Source organism: Macrotis lagotis, chromosome 6 (assembly GCF_037893015.1).
Source record: "Macrotis lagotis isolate mMagLag1 chromosome 6, bilby.v1.9.chrom.fasta, whole genome shotgun sequence".
In the NCBI taxonomy this organism is placed as follows: domain Eukaryota; kingdom Metazoa; phylum Chordata; class Mammalia; order Peramelemorphia; family Peramelidae; genus Macrotis; species Macrotis lagotis.
The window spans coordinates 145547203-145559325 of record NC_133663.1 but is presented as its reverse complement, the minus strand read 5'-3'; the positions used below and the strand labels follow the sequence as shown (position 1 = coordinate 145559325).

At 34.7% G+C, this 12123-nt stretch overlaps 1 pseudogene; it reads left to right on the top strand.

Moving 5' to 3' along the window:
- The first annotated feature begins 2491 nt into the window (after nt 1-2491).
- On the top strand, nt 2492-3494 carry LOC141492240 (POU domain, class 5, transcription factor 1 pseudogene; annotated as a pseudogene).
- Nucleotides 3495-12123: the final 8629 nt, after the last annotated feature.

Below are 12123 nucleotides of genomic sequence, written 5' to 3'. Positions count from 1 at the left end.
TAAACCCAAAGAGTCCGGCCACTGGGATAAAAACTCCCTCTTTGATAAAAACTGCAGGGATAATTGGAAGTTAGTATGGAAGAAATTTAGATTAGACCAACACCTCACAACATTTACCAGGATAAGATCCAAATGGTTACAGGACACAGACATAAAAAACAATATTATAAGCAAATTAGAAGATCAAGGACTAGTCTACCTGTCAGATCTATGGAAAGGGGCACAGTATATGACTAAGGAAGAGTTGGAGAACATCACTAAAAACCAATTAGATGATTTTGATTGCATTAAATTAAAAAGCTTTTGCACAAATAAAACCAATGTAATCAAGATCTAAAGAAAAGTAGTAAATTGGAAACAATCTTTAAAATTAATGATTCTGACAAAGGACTCATTTCGAAAATATACAGAGAACTGAGTCATATTTTTAAAACAAAAAGCCATTCCCCAATGGACAAATGGTCAAAGGATATGCAAAGGCAATTTACATATGAGGAGATCAAAGCACTCCATAGCCATATGAAAAAATGCTCTAAATCATTAATTATTAGAGAAATGCAAATTGAAGCTTCTCTGAGGTACCACCTCACACCTCTCATATTGGCGAGTATGACCAGGAAGGATAATTGATCATTGTTGGAAGGGATGTGGAAAATCTGGGACAGTATTACATTGTTGGTGGAGCTGTGAACTCATCCAACCCTTCGGGAGAGCTATTTGGATCTATGCCCATAGGGCAACAAAAATGTGCATACCCTTTGACCCAGCAATACCACTACTGGGTTAGACCCTGAACAGATGAGGAAAAAGGGTAAAAACATTACTTGTACAAAAATATTTATAGCAGCCCTGTTTGTGGTGGCAAAGAATTGGAAATCCAGTAAATGTCCTTCAGTTGGGGAATGGCTTAGCGAACTGTGGTATATGTATGTCATGGAACACTGTTGTTCTATTAGAAACCAGGAGGGATGGGATTTCAGGGAAACCTGGAGGGATTTGCATGAACTGATGCTGAGTGAGATGAGCAGAACCAGAAAAACACTGTACACCCTAACAGCAACATGGGAGTGATGTTCAACCTTGAAGGACTTGCTCATTCCATCAGCACAACAATTGGGAACAATTTTTGGCTGTCTGCAAAGGAGAGTACCATCTGTATCCAGATAAGGAGCTGTGGAGTTTGAACAAAGTACAAGGGCTATTCCCTTTAATTTGGAAAAAAAAAACAGATATCTTATTGTCTGATCTGGTTACCTCTGAGAATTCTGTTCTCTTTAAGGATATGATTTCTCTCTTATCACACCCAATTTGGATCAAGGTACAACATGGAAACAAAGTAAAGACTGATGGAGTGCTATCTGTGGGGGGGGGGAAGCAAGATTGGGAGAAAATTGTAAAACTCAAATAATATCTTTAATAAAAAATCAATAAATACAGTCAGTAATTTATGAAACTATCAAAGAAGACGGTCAACATTCAAAATTTATGGACTCAGAATTCTATTTTCTGTGACCTTGGGCAAATCAATTAATCTATCAATATTTCCTTACTGGCAACTGTGGTACAAGTTATTTGCTAAGCATGTAGGATGCAGAGAAATAAATGAACCAATATCTGTGTGTAATGACCTTCTGCATTTCTATTGAGCAGAAGAGTTATCAACTATAATTAGCTTATTCTGGTAAATATCGAACCTTAGATACTTGACATAACATAGAAGTTGATAAACTAGGCAGCTGAAATGATATCTCCTAAATACCAGGATACAATTCATTCATTAGCTATGCCACACTAAAAATTAACTTGGTAGGTAGTTTTATTATTCTTTTTTTAAAGCAATTCATTTAAGTTTGAAGTCATTTTCCTTTGAAAATGATGTGACAGAGGAATGTACTATTTATTTGGGAGTTTGTTACTCTTTAATCCTCGAAAATTTTCTCAGAAATTATTCTTATCTAAAACATAGTTAATATTAATTGGTTGCATCATAGTGGTTAACATTTACTAGTTTATTAATGCTAAAGCTATTCATAGGATAGAACCTTACAAGCAAGAATATGAGAAACATACATGATACCTCTGGATTACTCCTACAAACCTGAGGAGAAAAGTTGGTCATAATCTTTAGGTAACTCAGTCTGACAGTTTGACAAAAGGTATAACAAAATAAAAAGCTATTCTTGTATTGTATTGATTTGAAGCTATGTTGAGAATAAGAGAGAGGATTGATAAAAAGGATGGAATTGTTATTTGAGATGATTTAGTAAGAGAAAAGATTTATAAGAGAAAGGATAAACTCTTCAGTTTTTATTTGACTGAATGTTTTTCTCTATCCCCAAAATGTTTAAAACCTTTACTCTTTATATACTTTTCAAAAAAGTATATTTATTTAAAGCAATAGGATTAAGTGACTTGCCAAGGTCATACAGCTAGGCAATTACTAAGTGTCTAAGGCTGAATTTAAACTTAGGTCCACCTGATTCCAAGGTTGATGCTCTATTCCCTGCTCTACATAGCTTCCCCTTTTTGTAATTTTTTTCATGGAAATTTAATCTATATAAAAGTTTTCACAAGAATCTTATTCCTTGAGTCCTTAAAAGCCCTGGTCGGGGTACCTTGCTTCCACTTGGCAGGACACCTGGCTCCTGAATATTTCTCACTACCCCCTAGTGGTGATGGAGTGGGAGGGTCAGAGACTATATGGAATTAGGCTTTCAAGGCCCACCCAAAGGGACTGGAACTGGGCCGGGACCTGATGGGTGGGGAATGACCCCCTGTCATTTGTACAATATGTAGAGAAGAGGTGTCTACTGTGAACCTCAGCCCAACGTGGGTTCAGCCTACACAGGAGATGGCTGCACTCAATCAGTTGGCCAATGAGCTGAAGCAGAAGAGGATCACTCTGGCTTATATCCAGGCTGATGCGGGCATCATCTTGGAGGCTCTATTTGGGAAAGTTTTAGCCAGACCACATCTGTTGCTTTGAGGCCCTACAACTTAGCTTCAAGAACATGTGTCAGCTCAGACCTCTGCTATAGAAGTGGCTAGAAGCAGTTGATGAAAATGATCACCTTCAGATGTGCAAGGCTGAGACAGACAGTCCTCCAACAAGCCAGAAAGAGGACACACACAAGCATTGAAAATGGAATTCGGGGAATCTTGAAGAATATGTTTCTCCAGTGTCCCATACCCACACTTCAGCAGATTAGCAATATTGCTGAGCAGCTGGGCCTTGGCAGGAATGTTGTCCCAGTTTGGTTTTGTAACGGGCACCAGAAGGACAAACAGAGCAATGGCAACTCACCCCAAGAGGATTTTGAAGAAATTGGCTCCTTCCACTGGAGTACTTATGCCCCCCTATCTCCAGGCCATCCTTTCAGTCATCCCAGTTACCGGCCCCTCATTTCAACATTCTTTATTCCCCAGCCACTTTCACAGAGGGGGATGCATTTTCCCCTCTCCCTGTTATCCCTCTGGTTCTAACATACATTTAAGCTGAAGGGCTAGTCCAGCCTTGGACAGAGAAGTGGAGAGAATAGTGATGAGGAATACCACAAAATGTTTTCAGGTCTTAGAACTGGGCAATTGAGTTTTCTGTATCCTGGGACTATTTAGGAACAGGGAAGAATGAGATAAATATGTCAGAGATTCACAAACAGATTTTTGAGGGGAATGGGTGGAAGGAAAGTTAGGAAGTTTATTTATTAGTTCCACATCTCTTTTATCTACCAATTCTTAAATAAAAAATCTTAATTAAATCAAATTGAATTAAAGCCCTTCAAATATTTAAAGACATCTACTTGGTTCTCCCCTCTGACTGCTCCAAAATAAACATTGCTTCAGTTATTCATTACAAAATAGCTAGTATTTTATGTGTTATTTTAATGTTTGCAAAGAAATTTTGAATTTATCTTATTCAATCCCTACAACAATCTTGTGAGATGTTGTTGTATATTATCAGAAAGGAAACTGAGATGAAAGAAGTTAAATGATTCACTTTGGGTCCTAAAAAACCAGTCTTGAGGTAGATTTTAACTCTGGTCATCCCCTCTCTTGAGTCTTAACATTATATAATTAGTTGTCTTATCATATAAAATGATTTTCATATACTTTATTTTCTTTGACCTTATAGAATGGAATACCACAAACTGAACATTACATACTTGATTTGGTGTTATTAGGACAAAGAAATTAGGTGGTAGATGGATATAATGCTGGGCCTGGAACTAGGAAAACCTAAGTTCAAATTTGACTATGGATCATTACCAATTGTCACTTAACCAACCCTATTTACCTCAATTTCCTTGACTGTAAAATGAACTGGAGAAGAAAGTGGGAAATCTCTTTGGTATCTTTGCCAAGACAATCCCAGATGGAGTCAGTTGGACATGATGGAACAACAACAAGGACAAAGCACATCAAGATTTTACCACCCTGGTGCAAATATCATCTCAGACCTTTCAGTTGTTTGACCTAGCACAAGTTGACTTAACTTTGTTTGCCTCTGTTTCTTCATCTATAAAATGGGGATAACAACTGTATCTAACCTCCTAGGGTTGTTATGAAGTTCGAGTGAGATAGTTTTTATAAAATTCTTTGACATAGTGCCTGGTACTATTAATGTTAGCTTCTAAATTTGCAGGGTTTTTTCCTGCTCCTTTCATATAATTGGCTTGTATTGAATTTGTGGGTTGTTAAGATGCCTACATCTCCCTAAGAATTATCTATCTTTCTGAGCGGCTAGGTGGCGTAGTGGATAAAGCATCAGCCTTAGAGTCAGGAGTACCTGGGTTCAAATATGGTCTCAGACACTTAATAATTACCTAGCTGTGTGGCCTTGGGCAAGCCACTTAATCCCATTCATTGACTTGAAAAAACCTAAAAAAAAAATATCTATCTTTCCTTTGATCCTGAACTTTGAAGTGCTACTCAGATCTAGCACTTAACATCATATAGTTGAAATTCCTCAGGTTTGGTAACTAAGGATCAACTTCATTTTTCCATTACCAACAGTTACTAAGTTATCCCTATGTCTTTACGGCACTATTACAGGATGATTATTGTATCATGGAACTAGTTGGGAAGTTATTTTAAGGCATCCTGGATAACTTGCCTCCCTCACTTTTTTTAACTATGACCCACTAATTATAGATGAGCTATTCAACCTGCCCAAGAGATAAGACTGAAACACAAGTTTTAGTATGTCATTCCTTTTGTGCTCTCCCTACTAACTCTAGAATCAAATACATACTACTCTAGCTTTGAAAATCCATTGCAAATCTGATTTTAGCCTTAAAACTTTTGACTATGATCCAGTTAGATTCAACTTGTTCTCTCACAGAACACATTATCTTGCATTTCTAAGCATTTTCACGAACTATTTACATACTTCATCCCCCTTTATTTTTAGAATTTTTAGTTTCAAAATTTTGTAGAAATTTCTTTCATACAAGAACTTTCCAGGATTCCTACTAAATACTTTAGAAAGGAATTAATCATGAAGTGTGCTGACAGTGGTCTACACACTGTTAAATGCTTTACAAATAGTTTTGCATATGTGTGAAATGGAAGGCCAAGTAGAACAAAGGCAAAAGAAGTTTTAACTCTGCCCTAAGACAATGAAATCACTATACTGACTGAACATCCCAGTCCCGGTTGTGCTTATAAGCCTCAAGAAGGGAACAAGGGGGAAAGACAACTAGATTGGACCAGAAGTATAAAGAGGAGATATGTGCTACAGGTTTTGTGAGGACATCAATCCCTATTCTGTCAACTACACACACACACACACACACACACACACACACACACACACACACACACACACCAAACTTGGAGGTTCATCTATACAAGAATTAAGGGCATTCTTAGTGAGGGAAAAGTAAGGATAAATATCTTTAGCAAGCAATGATCAATAAAACTATCTTGACAATTCACTTAATAATGGGATATAGGAAAACTGTTCTTTTTTGATTACAAATAAAATTTGATACAGTACAGCAAAAAGCCCAAAGCACTGCTTTATAAGCCCTTTTCCAGTAAGTTGTCTCCCCACTATATTTCAGAATTGTCTGAAAGATTACAATTCTCTGATCCTAAACATAAAGCCAGGAAAAATCCATGATCATTAAACTTAATAGCCACTATTATGGAGATCTAACCAAAGGTCCCATGTTGAAAAGGAATTCTCTGTGTATATAGTTCCTCTAGAATCAGATAGTGCTACTGGTAGATGTATGGCATTGTTCTCAAAACATCAAAATATCATATGTTCTGAGCCTAGTGAAAGATTAATAGACATACAAACATTTGATTTTCCTGTCCACACAGTGGCTATATCAAAAATGTTTTTTTTCAACTTAGTGTTCACACATGTGGAATATTGCAATACAAGCAATGACATATTTTTTTTAATATCAGTGTTAGAGTAATGAAATAATACAATGGATTGTACAAATAAAAATTAATAAAGGCAATGAGGTACTGGGTTGGGTGAATGGAGGCAAAGGATGGGAGTAAATAATTTCAAAAAGTTATTGTATTGCAAAGCAAAGGAGTAAATAGCTTCCAGCAACAATGATGGGAAGAGAAGGTGGGCTATTCTTATGTCAAGGGCAAAGGATAAAAGTTGAAACCAGTACTCCTCTGCTAACAGAACTTGAAAGCCACCAGCTTTTTGAGTGGACCTCATGAATGTGTTAAGGGAGAATATGTCAAGAGTTTTAGGCAGTGTTGGAGAGAATTTTCAGATTTATGGAATTGTAGACATTTGAATTTTTAAAAAAATATTTATATTTTTTGCAGTTGCATTTAGTCTCCCCTTATAGACCTTAAGTTTCTTAAGTAGGGATTGTTTTACATGAGTCTGTAACATCCAAGTCTAATACAATAGTGTAGATTTAAATGTTGGCTGTGACCTTTAGCAAATAACTTGTCCTCTTTTAGTCTTCAGTTTTCCTCTCTGTAAAATGAGGTTTGGATTCAGTAATTTCTAAATTTTCCAGTTATGATGTAAATATTTTAACATCTGACTCAAAGATACACATCCCTTTAGACAACGAGCAAAATAATAAAATAGTCATTCAAATAAAAAAAAGTCTTACTCCTTCCAACAATACCAAGAAAATAGCTTAATAAAGAAAGGATGAAACTCCTTGTCAACAATAGAAAAATGGGTTGCCATGATAAGAGTTTTAGGTTACAAACCATTTGTTAAACTCTATGGGGAAGTCTTACAAAGTTTGTACTTTTCTGCTTACATTAAACAAAAAGAATGGGAGAAAGTCTTGGAACATTGTATATTGAAGAGAAAAAGAAATAGGCTTGCAGATCAAAATACTTTAACTGGAAAATTTAAGTGTGATCCTAAATTTTAAAAAGAACATTCATTGAATTGACAAACTTTGAGTTTTTTTTTTCACAAAAAGATCAGAACTTAAAAGAAATTGAACATATAAGATTCAGGAGAAAAATAGGCAAATGTCAAATAAGGATTGCAATAAGGACAAACTGGATTTTTTATATACAGAAATGTAAATTGCATTCTTGCAATTGTCATGAATAATTGGGTTGTTTGGGAATGAACTGAGGATTATATAGTGATTTTTAAAAAGCAAAAGCATTTAGGAAAATATAAAAAAGTTCAATTATTTTATGGTAATCATATAGAAAAACAGATACTGAAAAATCAAGTTGGGGGAGGGCTGGTACTTCTGGAGCTCTACTCCCATCACATCTTGGATAAAAATGATAAATAATTTTAAAAGAACACCACATATAAGGGTATATAAAGGTCTTCAAAACTTATAGTGCAATAATATGGTGAAGGAAAAGGAATAAAGGCTTGAGGGAGTCAAAGTTGTGGAGATTAATATTTGAAAGAGTGAAGGGAGAGGCAAAAGTAGGGATCTTTAGAGAAGTGGGTAGAAAAATAAAAATGAGGATTAGAGAAGATGATAAGAGAGAAATCATTTTAAAGGGTATGGAATATGGGGCAGCTAGATGAGCTAGATGAGGCAGCCAAATAGAGCACTGGCCCTGGAGTCAGGAGCACCTGAGTTCAAATTCAACTTCAGACACTTAATAATTACCTAGCTGTGTGACCTTGAGCAAGTCACTTACCTCCATTGCCTTGCAAAAACTATAATAAATAAATAAATAAATAAATAAATAAATAAATAAATAAAAGGGTATGAAATAGAGAAATAGTGGGAAGGGATGAGTAACAAAGTGAAGCTGAGAAAGACAAATGTGAGAAAAAATAGGATGGAGAGAAATAAACAAATAGCAATTGTAACTTTGAATGGGAATATGATGGGTTTTTGCCATAAAACTGAAACAGATAGTAGAATATATTAAAAATCAAGATCTGACAATATGTTGATTATAAGAAACACATTTAGGGGTGGCTAGGTGGTGCAGTGGATAAAGTCCAGGCCCTGGAAACACATTTAAATAAAGAGATACACACTGAGTTAAAAGAAAGATTGTAGTAGAATGCATTATGATTCAGCTGAAACAAAAAAAAAAAAACTGGGATAGAAATTATGATTTTAGGCAAAGTCAAAGCTTAAATAGATTTAATTAAAAGAGATAAATGGGAAACCTGCATTTTGATAAAAGGTAACATAGAAAATGAAAAAATATCAGTACTAAACTTACATGAACCAAATATTCTTTTTATAGAAATGTTAAATTAGTAAGAGGTGGAAATAGAGGGTAGTACTATATTATTAAATGACTTTAATTTTCCTCTCTCAGAACTAGACATGTCTAAACAGAAAATAAAGAAAAAAAGAATTTAGGTAAACTAGATGTGCTAATAGATGAAAAGAATTGAATGAAAATGAAAAGCTTGCAAATTTTTTTCTCAGTGATACATAGTACTTCTACAAATATTTACCATATTATAATGTACAAAACATTTATATATAAATACAGAAAACCATAAATATTAAATGCTTCCTTTATAGAGTAGCAATGATATGAAAATTTTATTTAGCAAGGGACCATGGAAATATAGAAAAAATAGCAGGAGACTAAGTAACTTAATTTTAATTAATGTATGGTTTAAAAAACAAATAACAGAAGCAATCAATAATTTCATTAAAGAAAATGACAATAATGAAAAACATATCAAAAGTAATTAGAGAAAAATGTGTATCTCTAAGTGTTCATATCAATAAAAAAGAGCAAACCAATGAACTGAATAATTTTAAAAAAATGAAAAAGAAATTTAAAATTCCCTCATTTAATGCTGAAATGGAAAAATCTAAAAAAAAAAGGTGAAATGGATAAAACTGAGTGTAAACAAAGCATAGAATTAATTAATGAAGCTAGGAATTGATATTTTATAAAATCAATAAAATTAATAAACCATTGTTTAAAATCATTTTAAAGAGCAAAGAAGATCAAATTATTAGTATGAAAAATGAAAAGGATGAATATACTAGTGAAGAAGATGAAATTAAATCCCTTATTTGGTCTTATAAAATCCCAAGAAATTTAACAATTTAAGTGAAATGTAAGATTTGATAAAGTACAGCATCCATTTCTAATATAATCACCTGAAAGATTAGGCATAAAAGGGCTTCTCATTAAAATGATAAGAAGCATTTAAATAAAGTAATTACCAAGCATATTTGTAATGGTGATATGTCAGAAGTCTTCTTAGTTAGGTCAGGTTTAAAAATGAGATGTGTTCTTTTACCAATATTACCAATATTGCGTTGGTGAACTTAGAAATAGAAATAAAAGAAGAAAAAGATAATAAAAGGAATCAGTTGATATGATGATATACTTAGAAAATTCTGCATTTTTTTTTAGGCTTTTGCAAAGCAATGGAGTTAAGTGGCTTGCCCAAAGCCACACAGCTAAGTAATTATTAAGTATCTGAGGCCAAATTTAAACTCAGGTCCTCCTGACTCCAGGGTCAGTGCTCTATCCACTGTGCCACCTAGCTGCCCTTATACTTAGAAAATTCTAAAGACTCAATTAAAGGGGCGGCTAGGTGGCATAGTGGATAAAACACCGGCCCTGGAGTCAGGAGTACCTGGGTTTAAATCCAGTCTCAGACACTTAATAATTACCTAGTTGTTTGTTTTTTTAGATTTTGCAAGGCAATTGGGGTTAAGTGGCTTGCCCAAGGCTACATGGCTAGGTAATTATTAAATGTCCGAGGCCAGATTTGAACTCAGGTACTCCTGACTCCAAGGCCAATGCTCCATCCACTGCACCACCTAACCACCACAATAACCTAGCTATTTGGCCTTGGGCAAGCCACTTAACCCCGTTTGCCTTGCAAAAACCTAAAAAAAAAAACTCAATTAAAAAGGTAATTGAAATAATAAGTAATTTCCACAAAGTAGCAAGATATCAAGGAAGCCCAAATAAATAATTAACACCAATGTGATGCTACAAGAAGTAATAGCTAGAGAGGTCCTATTTAAAATATCTCTAGACAGTATAAAATACTTGGGAATACACCTACCGAAACAAATTCAGAATCTATATGAGCAAAACTCTAATTATACAGAAATAAAATCAGATTTAAACAAATTGAGAGATGTTCATTGTTCGTGGATACATGGAAAAAAATAATTGAAAGGCAATTTTATGAAAATTAATCTATATATTCAATGCCATCCCAATTAAATTGCCAAAAATATTTTATGAGTTATGAAAAAATAATAAAATTAATTTAAAAGAAAAAAGACCACGAATTCATAGAAACTAATGAAAAAAATGTAAAGGAAGGAGGCTTAGCAGTAAAAGATCATAAACAATATTATAAGGAAGCAATTATCAATTATACCATCTGGTATTGACTAAGAATTAGAAAGTTAGATCAATGGAACAAAATAGACATATTACAGCAGTAAACAAGTATAATAACCCAGTGCTTCACAAATGTAAAAACATGAATTTTAAGGATAAAATTTCAGTATTTGGGAAGAGAAAGCTAAGTTGGTGGGGGTAAAAGCAGGGGTTTGCCTGGACTCTTCCCAAAACCTCTAAAAACCTTTAAATAATGACACTAGAATTTTTGAGTGTCAGAATCCATAAAAAGAAAGAGTGAAACAATTTTCCATGTGAAGACAATTTGAAAGATCAGTAGGAAAGCCTGTTGTGGCAGGGTAAGAGAAAAATAGAGCTAAGTTTAGGCTATATCACTGAAGCCCTGGCCCTAGCAAACCAGAAGCGGATTTCAGAGTGACTAAATCAGTGGCAGTGGTGGAGGTTTCTAAACTTCTCAGTCCATAGATGCCAAAAACAATTTAGAAGGTCAGCAGGAAAGTTTTGGCACACCCCAGTGACAATGGGACATAGTAGAGCATTGGCTAGCCAGTCTGGCCCCAGCAAACAGAAAGCAGGCACTGAATCAGCAGTGACAGCAACTGCTTCTGTAGGTCTCAGTACACAGTCTGTAAGGGAGTTGAACAATTTGTCAGAAAGTGATCATGGCTATCTCTTTGCTAACCCTGAGGCAAAACTGGTGCTTTGCATATATTTGAATCCATTTGTAGTCCTGGGTGGCAGTTTCAGAACTAGGAGTATCTGTAGCACACCACAGGCTGTTATCACAGAGGAACATTCCCCCCTCCCCCACTCCCTTGCAGTTCCAGAGCTGAAAAGAATGTTTGTAATCACTCAGACGAAAGAGCAGACCAGGAGAGTAAAAATACTTCTGTGATTATACTACCTATGAAGAACTGAAAATTTACAGTTCCTAGTTGTATCTCTGAAAGCACATACAAAACCCCTGAAATTTGGAATAAGGAGTCTTCCAAAATGGAAGCAGATCCCTATGGTAACAGTTAAACTTAAGTAATAGATTGTAAAAATGAGTAAACAAAAAAGTTGCTATGGTGAAAAAGGAGATAAAAACACTCACTGAAAAAAAAAAGATTTTATAAAAAAGCTCCCACAACCAATACCTCCAAAAAAAAGTATGGATTGATCTCAAGCCACAAAGGATCAAGTAAGAGAGGTAGAGGAAAACTTGGGAAGAGATAAGAGAGTGATGGATGAAAATCATGAAAAAGTAGTCAACAGTTTGTTAAAGGATACAAAGAAAAAATGCTGAAGGAAATAAAACTTTAAAAGCCAAATTAGATCAAATGG